The 9,586-nt window shown below is 41.8% G+C and overlaps 1 non-coding gene across 1 annotated transcript; it reads left to right on the top strand.

Annotated features, from left to right (window-relative positions):
• Positions 1–6,372: 6,372 nt before the first annotated feature.
• LOC145396918 (5S ribosomal RNA) lies at positions 6,373–6,491 on the top strand. Its single transcript, XR_013896876.1, has one exon. It is a non-coding gene; the product is annotated as a 5S ribosomal RNA (ribosomal RNA).
• Positions 6,492–9,586: the final 3,095 nt, after the last annotated feature.

Below are 9,586 nucleotides of genomic sequence, written 5' to 3'. Positions count from 1 at the left end.
GCCTTTCGTTCAACAAGTTCACCATCCATCCTCCTTATTACTCTCCATGTATACCGGTGGATCATCTTATGCCGAAAGTATGTGTTGACTATTGCCAACCCCTTACCAGCACAAATGTCCACTAAATCACTACCATTCCCATCTACTTCAGCTGGCACACCCCACTGAACCGCTCCATCCACTCGTACATTCCCAACTTTGCCATTCATGTCTCCAATCAAAAGCACTCTCTCGCTCCTCTCAAATTTGTCCATACATGCTTCTACTCTCGCCCAAAACTCATCTTTCACTCTTGCCACTCGGTCCTCTGTCGGAGCATACACACATACAATCGCCCACGCTTGTATACCTACTTCCATCCTCACCCATACAATCCTTGCACCCACTGTTCCATATTCTCTTATATTCTCCTTCCACTTCTTGCTTATCATCAGACATACTCCCTCTCTTGCCCTCTCATTCTCATTAACTTCCTCACATATACCTAAACCATATTCCCATTCTCTCACCCTTTCACCTTTCTATTTAGTTTCAGTCAGTCCACATACATCCACTCTTGCATCCTCAGGCACCTGAACAATCTCTCTCTCTTTCACTTCATCATTCACTCCTCTCACATTCCACGTTCCCATCATCAGAAAGTCCTTTGTACGTTCCTTAGTCGTCAACGTATGGTCCGTCCTGGTCCGAGGCGCTTTATTCACTTGTTTAGTTACCGGTAGCTCTTTTTACGGGGTGGGGCACTAACCCGCCACCAATCCTTTTAGTCGCCTCGTACGACAAGCATGGATACTGGGGGAGTATTCTTGAAACCCCCCTACCCCCAGGAGGTATATAAGGTATTTCTTCTGTGATTTCATCTTCTGTGTTTTCATCTCTAACAGTTTCATTATTAGGGACGCTCCTCGGATGGTCAGAAAAGTCTAGCATCGGCCGAAAAAAAAAAAAAATGTGTGCCTAACAATTATGAGGTTATTTACTTGCGCGCGCGCGCGTGCTTGCGTGCGTGTGTGTGTGTGTGTGTGTGTGTGTGTGTGTGTGTGTGTGTGTGTGTGTGTGTGCGCGTATGTGTGTGTGTGTGTGTGTAATATCAGATACGAGTATGGATACAAGGTTAGTTAGTTGATGTAGATCGTCCTAACCCTCCCACGCTTGAGAGTGAGCATTGGAGCCTAAGAGTGTTAATATTGTTCCATCACCCCTCTCACGATTGGGACATGTTTAACATTCTATTCTTGCTAACCCCGTACAATTTTATTCAGATAAAATTGAGCACTGCCACATTAGTGTGGTAATGTAAATAATACAGACACTGTAGATGACTCAAAGCAGGAGCCGTGGTATAAGCTGACCTGTCATGACCGAGCGTGGATGTGTGGGTATTGGTGGAGTGATATGGTGCAGGGAGGCTGGGCCAGCGGTAGCTCTGTCCTGCAACACGGCGCCCTCGTAGCACGGACACTGGCAAATAAATCCAAGAGTTAGTAAATAATTTGTGTGGTGGTAAAGCACGCTTGATCTTACCTTACAATGATCCGTAGGCCTAATCCCTTTCAACTAAGGTGATGTTCAGGATAGTTACACCGGTTGGTCGATCTGATCATTAACCAAGAAGATTCATTCTTACTTCATAAATGAAATTAACAGAATTTCATGCAGTCACGAAAAATATGCAAGTTGTTCGTTGCCATTAGGTGAAAATAAATCAGCTATGTCCTGATGAATACCTATACACAGAGAACAATGATAAGGCCCGGATACTCAGAATGTCTGTGAATGTCACATCTCCTTAGAACAGTAATGTATCACTTGTGAATTTCATAAATGCTCGCTCCATCGATATTTGAACCAATTTAGTCGTCAACTTGTGATGCCACATTTCATAGCTTGTATACTGGAAAAATCTTTGATAAATTTCTACAGTGTGACCTATACGGAAACTTGAGCGCCCTACAAACCTCTTTATTGGATCAAGGTAAAAGTACTCATTGAAATGAAATGTCAACATAAAATGGCAACAGTCCTTAGGCACTCATTTAATAACGAAAACTAACAATATCGGTGACTGAAGGATATTGTTGTGAAGCGATTGCCATTGTCAGCTTCACGCCCACTGAAGCGAATGGCTTGTTCACAAATGAAGTGGTACGAGGTCAGACACACAACAAATGAACAGAAAGAAAGAAGCAGCGAAATGAAACAGGAAAATGTACTACGAATTGCGAATAGGCAAAGAGGGGATAGGAAATAAACTGGGAAGAGACTGAATAAAGAAGAACGATAACAGAATAGAGAAAAGGTATATAGCACGAACTGAAAATATGAGACAAACAAAAACACAACAAGACAAGGAATAGCAAAAAGAAATTTATGTACAGAAGTAACAGATAGGGAGCTTAGGGGCCCTTTGGTTACTGCAGTTGGTGTGGTGTGGGAGGTAATTTTGTGTGGTTTGGTGTTGTGTGCTGTGTGATTTTGTGTGTTGTGGTGAAGGAGAATGGTAGGGTGTGTTGTACTGTGTGATTTTGTGTGTTGTGGTGAAGGAGAATGGTAGGGTGTGTTGTACTGTGTGATTTTGTGTGTTGTGGTGAAGGAGAATGGTAGGGTGTGTTGTACTGTGTGATTTTGTGTGGTATGGTGAAGGAGAATGGTAGGGTGTGTTGTACTGTGTGATTTTGTGTGGTATGGTGAAGGAGAATGGTAGGGTGTGTTGTAATGTGTGATTTTGTGTGGTGTGGTGAAGGAGAATGGTAGGGTGTGTTGTACTGTGTGGTGTGGTGTAAAGTCACTAAATTTGCTAAAGTATACGGAAGTGAAGCACCTGATTTCCAAACATCGGCAATGAGAAACAGATGTATTGCTCTCTCCTAGGGATGCTCCCACATCTAAAAACGAATAAAAACTTATCATAAAAATATGGTACGGAAAGAAATAGGTGAATAAGAAACATCATGGAATAATTGATAATATTTCAGTCTGTTTTATTGTCTAACTATACTCCATCTGTACTTATACCACTAAGCTCCGCGGTTGCCTGTGGGCATGGCTCAGCCTTTCCATATGTTGTTACGTCGACATGCTGAAATTCTAATTGGAGAAGCACATATCAAATGGTGCGCTGACTACTTTCTACTGAGGCTTTCATGAACCCAGTTAAAATCAGCTTGCAATATCATAACGCTTTTCAGAGTATGGGGGACTTATGATGCTACTAACAAACGACAGCCATGTCTATACATTTGACCACTTTTGAGTATCCGGGTCCATGATATTATGGGCTTTATCCCTTCGTTTTCCTCTGGATCTGTTATATGAGCTCAGGAAATGAATCTGACTGTTTAAGTCTGTTTGATCTACTAAAGTGAGAGGAAACCAAGACTATTAGTGAATATGGCCATTTTGCTCAGCTGTTTACAGTCGGAGACGTCCCTCCTGAGCTGTGACAGCGAAGGAATGAAATATACATCAAGGAGTACAAAAGGAGAACAAAGGAAAGCAAATATCAACAGACCTAATAGTCCTTTCGAGGCTGCTTGTTACAGAGAAGACTATCACTATGATATCTAATTCTATAAGTTGAAGGTAAGGATAGTAAAGCAAGAAGGCCACCCTCCTCTCAACCCACCAAACCCTCCAGTCGAAGCTGGCAGGAAAAAAATGAGAAGGACCGCCATGCAGTATCGAAAAGTTGACATGGGAATTTCGTTGGAAAGACTGAATAACAGTAAACTATATTTTGTCCTATTATATCTATCACACTACAAGTGTCAGTAAGCTACAGGTATCATGCTATAGTTTCGTCACGATCAGAAAGAGAGAAATACAGCTTTAAATTATTATTCAGTCATGAAGGTGTTTAGTTGGGGATTTGAAGCGAGATACATATCCAAGTGATTTTTTAATGTCATAACTGTAATGCTAGCAAACTTATCTCTGGATAGTTTGTTCAAATGTTAACAACCCTGTTAACCCATTTGCGCCCAGCTTCCTCAATATAGGACGGAAATGGTCATTTTCAAAATTTAATAAAGAAGGGAACCCCGGGGTAGGGACATATGAGCTTCGCGACTCTGAGCCGACAGGCGGAGGGCAGTACGCTTAGTGCCCTTCCAGCAAAATCCCTCGCACATAAACTCTGGGAGCTAATGGGTTAAAGTAAAAATGCTTGGCTCATTTGACTGGAAATGTATTCCAATAATCTTATACCCATTATCTCTAGTATAGTTCGAACGATCAATTTTAAAATACTTGTGAACATCCATATTATCAATTCCTTTAATAATCTTGAATACTTGAATCAGATCCCCTCATAGTCTGCGCCTTGATAGGTTACATAACTTCAGCTCATTTAATCGCTCTCTCAATGGTGGATAGGCAAAAAAAAAAAAAAATCGCTCTCGTATGATTTGTTCCTTAGCCTGGGTATCGTTTTTGTTACTCTTCGCTGTACTCTCTCTAATTTATCTATATCTTTCCTGTAATGCGGTGACCAGAGCTGCACACAGTACTCTAGATGTGGACGCAATAAGGAATTGTACAAGGTAAACTAAGGAATTGTGCAGAATGGAGATGATCGTCTTACTGATTATTGCATGAAAATGATAAAGCAATGATATTAAGATAAGGAAATACACAATGCAGTAATAATCACAAGCCGAAACCAAAAATCTAACTAAACTCTCCAGCCTAAGAACTTCATTCATATTTTATAAATGCTACTGTCTAGTGATTTTTCTTAGCACAGAACAGACTACTCGAACTGAAGAGGTTAGATGTAAACTTCATTAATTCTTATCACTACCAAGTTGCCCTCCTAAACTGAATAAAATCGTCTGGAAGTAGCAAGAATAAACTATAATAGACGTCACCAGTTTCAAAGAAGTAAAGTCATTAGGTACTGATTCTCCTTTTACGCTACTCAGCTAACCAGAACAGTCGAAGGATGTCAGTCTAAATCCTTTATGTCATTTGACTCACCTGCCCACTCAAGGATCCACGTCGACGAGATGGTACAGCTCCTCCATCAGAGCTCGACCAATGAATATGTTGATCGTGCTGCCGCTCGTGAAGAAATCGAATATCTGATCCAGAATGAAGGATTTGATATCCCACTTAATCATCCAAGAGAGTTCGACGCTAAACTCAATTATCCAGTATATAAGCTCAGCTATTATGTTAACCAGACTCCAGATACTGGTGATGAGGTTTGACAAAACGAACGAACCTCCCTCTATAGCCACAAGCTTCGCCAGCTCACGCAGAACTTGCTTAATTCCTAGGAAGTTGAAGGTGAGCACATCATAAACTATCTTGGTCGGGCCACCTACAGCCAATTCCCCTAGTGGCTGCAGAACGCCATCATTAAAATCATCAGCAATTTCGTCACTTACACTTCTCCAGAAACTATAGGATGGGCATACCAGAGTAAGCAGAGCAAGGGCTACAAGCAGAAGTTTACCTCTACATCCGAGCAACATGATGTAGTGGCACCACACCCACGTTGTCTATGGCCCCAGATATGTTCGTAGCAATGGTGCTCACATTGTCTCACACTAGTCAGTCTCACACAGATACGCAGATGTATACAAATTATTCACTCTGCTTGCAGAGTCTCCCTCCCACTGTCTGTTATCAAGAACTGGTTGATGTCAGTGTTCCAAGAAAAGCGCAACCGTCACAGACTTCTTATCTTGCTTGATTCATCGCAGTCATATTTGTATAACTGCGTCAGAATATTTTTCAGTGGAGGAGTACATGAGATGTCCTTTTAAATCCTGAAATAAAAAAGCGATGTATAAGAAATCTCATCCGAGAAAAAAATGTAAGAAACATACTGGACTAAAAATAACGAAACAAAGAGACAGATGAACCTGATGTTTGAAGAGCTAAGGGGGCAGAACGCAGACTGAAAGGAGAACAGAGCATTTTTTTGGAATGGAGTTAAAAAAAAAAAAAAAAGTAAGAGATTGTGTAAGCGGTGTAGTCCATGAAGAAAAGGCAAATAGCAAGCAGCTGGTCGACAACGACGAGGAACATGTTTGGTGGGGTGAGTATTTTCATCCACTGTTCAAGTAAACTTATTGCTAGAAAAGCACAGGGAAAGTCTTAGTGGTATATCTTTTGCACAGTGTAGGAAAGTAAATGGAACTAACAAACACATGATGAAGGGAAATCCTCTCCGGGGCAATTGTAATATTAGTGGAAATACTTGAACAAAACATTAAAAAGATAACTCTCAATATCTTTTACCCGCTTCTCTACTACCATGGAGCGTTGGGGTATCTAGACCAAGGCTCTTTAGTATTCTGTGAGAGATGAATCTAAAGAGAAACAGTCCCTAGTACAGTACAACAGATATATATATATTATTGTGCCAACGGCCATACCACGTTGAGTACACCGCTTCCCGTCCGATCAGCGAAGTTAAGCAACGTTGGGTCTGGTTAGTACTTGGATGGGTGACCGCCTGGGAACACCAGATGCTGTTGGCATCCCTACGTGTCAAGTGGGATTGGTGGAGGATTAGTGCCCCTTCCTGTAAAACAATTAACTCTAAGCCCTTGGCCACCCCGTGTGGGATACATGGCGTCTGGCAATGAATGAATGTGTGTGTGTGTGTGCTATGCCGCTCCTTTACCCCATTTTTACCCCTGCACAGTTTGTTAACTACTACTATACTGTACAGCGGTCTTATTCGCCTCTTTGTAGAGTACAACTCTCAAGTATGGGGAGGCTCCCCACATACAGCTCATCTTAACAAGGTGGAGTCAGAGGCTTTTCATCTCATTAACTCTCCCCCCTCTTACTGGCTTCCCTTAACCTGTCTCTTCGCCGAACTGTTGCATCTTTATCTCCTTTCTATCGCGACTTCAATAGTCTCTCCTCCTCTGAACTGTCTGCTTGCGTCCCCCCGCCACTACTGCCCGTGCATTGCACTCGTCTTGCAGCAAACTCTCAACCTATTTCTGTCTAACTCTCTAATGTAAGAGTTAACCGTTACTCCCAGTCCTTCATATATGCATCAGGTCAACCTTGGAGCTGTGTTTCTCTGTCTTTATTTCCAAATATCTACAATCTCCAGTCTTTCAAACGCAGTGTGACCAGCCATCTCGAAATGAAAGGATCTTGAATCTTGTGCTTTATTTTTTTCTTGGGAGGAACAATTTTTCCCGGCTTCAAGCCTTTGTTTCCTTCACCCATTCATATACATAAATACATATATCATCATCACTGTTTAGCCCTACATATCTATATAGGGTCCCATGGACCACATCATTTAAGACTGTACCATGTTTATCCACCACCCTGGGACGTGCCAGGTTGCAGTGGTATCTTGTCTCTGGTATAAGCAGTAGATAGATAGATAGATATACTGTATTTACAGGGTAGACCTTAAAAAACACCTAATTAGAAATTTACCTGGAGGTATCTCATGTGTTGCAGGTCGATCTGCTGATATGGGCGTGGGTGCCGCAGTGGCAGTAAGAAAGAAATCAATGATGCAGCGTAGACACTGCTAACGCTGAATGATCTTTCCCCCTGCAACACACGAGAATGTGTCCGACGGAGTGGCAGGCAAGCGTTATATATGAACCATCCTGTATATTACTGCTAGACTCTCCCAAAGACAGGCCTACTGTCAGCTTTGTCTCGAAGTCAATCATATTAACCGGGAATGTGTCACTTGTTTAAACATACTGACAGGCCTCATACCAATGCAGTCTACGTTACCGTACTGTAATACCAGAACTGCCATGTGAACATGGTGTTTAGAGCTTCCAGATATTGTAAGATATATTTTTAAAAACACATTGTGTACATGTCAAAAGAAATACAGCCAAAACCACAAGTAAATGAACACAAGCAAATGTCAATAATTTTTTAGCCTGTAGACCTCTGGCATCTCACATCTGGCATTTTCTCTCTCTCTCTCTCTCTCTCTCTCTCTCTCTCTCTCTCTCTCTCTCTCTCTCTCTCTCTCGTCGAGACTTTCGGACCTTCAGGTAAATTTATAGAACACTTTCCAGTTTCCGTGTTCTTGCTGATAATTTGATATTTTCTAAAATTCATATTGTTATCAATGCGCTGTTTCAGTCCAAACAATGAGAAAATGGCTGCATGTCAAAGGTCCCTTGCATGTCTTCCTCAGGGCACACGACAGCAGCGTTCCTATAGAAAACTTACTGCAGAGCAGCATTATAGTTACTGCCCGCCGTTAGCAAGGGAAGACGATATATTTCTTTTATTTTTCATTTTATTTAGTGTGTGTGTGTGTGTGTGTGTGTGTGTGTGTGTGTGTGTGTGTGTGTGTGTGTGTGTGTGTGTGTGTGTGTGTGTGTGTGTGTGTGTGTGTGTGTGTGTTCCCAAAATATTTCGAAAAGTTGTGGACAAATTTTTACCAAACCTTCAGGAAATAGCAACCATGTGGATGTGCAGCAGTGATTAACCTTTCGTGAGGGCTTGATCAAATACGACCGAATGCTAGCTGCCAAATATTTTTTAATATGGATTGTCTTTTGTGAAACACAATAGTTGAATTCCGTAGAGTTTTCCTAATTATATTCAAATTTGGTTTGTAGGCAGCTTGTATCTTAACCAGCGACTTATTTTGGCGGGCGATTAGCATTCGGCCCTCAAACGCTTTAGTTTCATTCACCGAGCATTATTTTTTTTTTTTTATTATGTCTGTGCGAACATAACAGTTTCCAGGAAAAATAATTACTGTAGCTGTCAGTGTTGTAAGGGACGTGAATGCAGGAGTTTTAGGTGGAGGTCTGAGTCTGGTGAATGTTGATGGTGGAGAGTGGAATCTGAAGCAGCTGCTGTTTGCAGATGATACTGCACTGGTGGCTGATTCAGAGGAGAGATTGAGACAGTTGGCAGAGGAGTTTGGAAGGGTGTGTGAAAGGAGGAAATTGAAAGTAAGTGAGAATAAGAGTAAAGTGATGAAGTATACGAGGTTGGTAGATGGTAGGGGGATGAATATAGTTTTGAATGGCGAGTTGCTTGAGGAGGTAGAATGTTTTAAATATCTAGGGTCACATGTTGCTGTGGATGGAAGAATAGATGCAGAAGTGAAGTTTAGAATAAATGAAGTAGGAAAGGTGCTGGGAGGAATGAAAAAAGTGTTTAGATGTCGTTCGCTTAGAATGGATGTAAAGAGAAGGCTGTATGAGGGTGTTGTGGTACCGGCTGCATTATATGGGGCTGAAACATGAAATATGGGTGTACAGAGAGGAAAAGTCTGAATGTAATGGAGATGAGGTGTCTGAGGAGTATGTGTGGAGTGACGAGTATGGATAGAGTGCGAAATGATGAAGTGCGAAGGAGAACTGGAGTTGTTCGGGAGATGGCTGGTAGAGTTGAGCAGAGGGTGTTGCTATGGTTTGGGCATATGGAGAGAATGGATAAGGAGCGATTGGTGAAAAAGACAACTAGATTTGATGTGAGAGGTGTAAAGCTGAGAGGAAGAACACGAATAGGATGGATGGACAATGTGAAGAGAGCGCTGGATGTGAGAGGGATGTCTGTTGAGCAAGGAAGAGTGGCTGTGCGTGACAGAAATAAATGGAGAGAAATTGTGAAT

The sequence above is a fragment of the Coenobita brevimanus genome, chromosome 39 (genome assembly GCF_032717465.1).
Source record: "Coenobita brevimanus isolate Jiangsu-jjx chromosome 39, ASM3271746v2, whole genome shotgun sequence".
Classification (NCBI taxonomy): Eukaryota; Metazoa; Arthropoda; class Malacostraca; order Decapoda; family Coenobitidae; genus Coenobita; species Coenobita brevimanus.
Note: the sequence above shows the minus strand (reverse complement) of the source record. Positions and strands in the feature narration are given on the sequence as shown.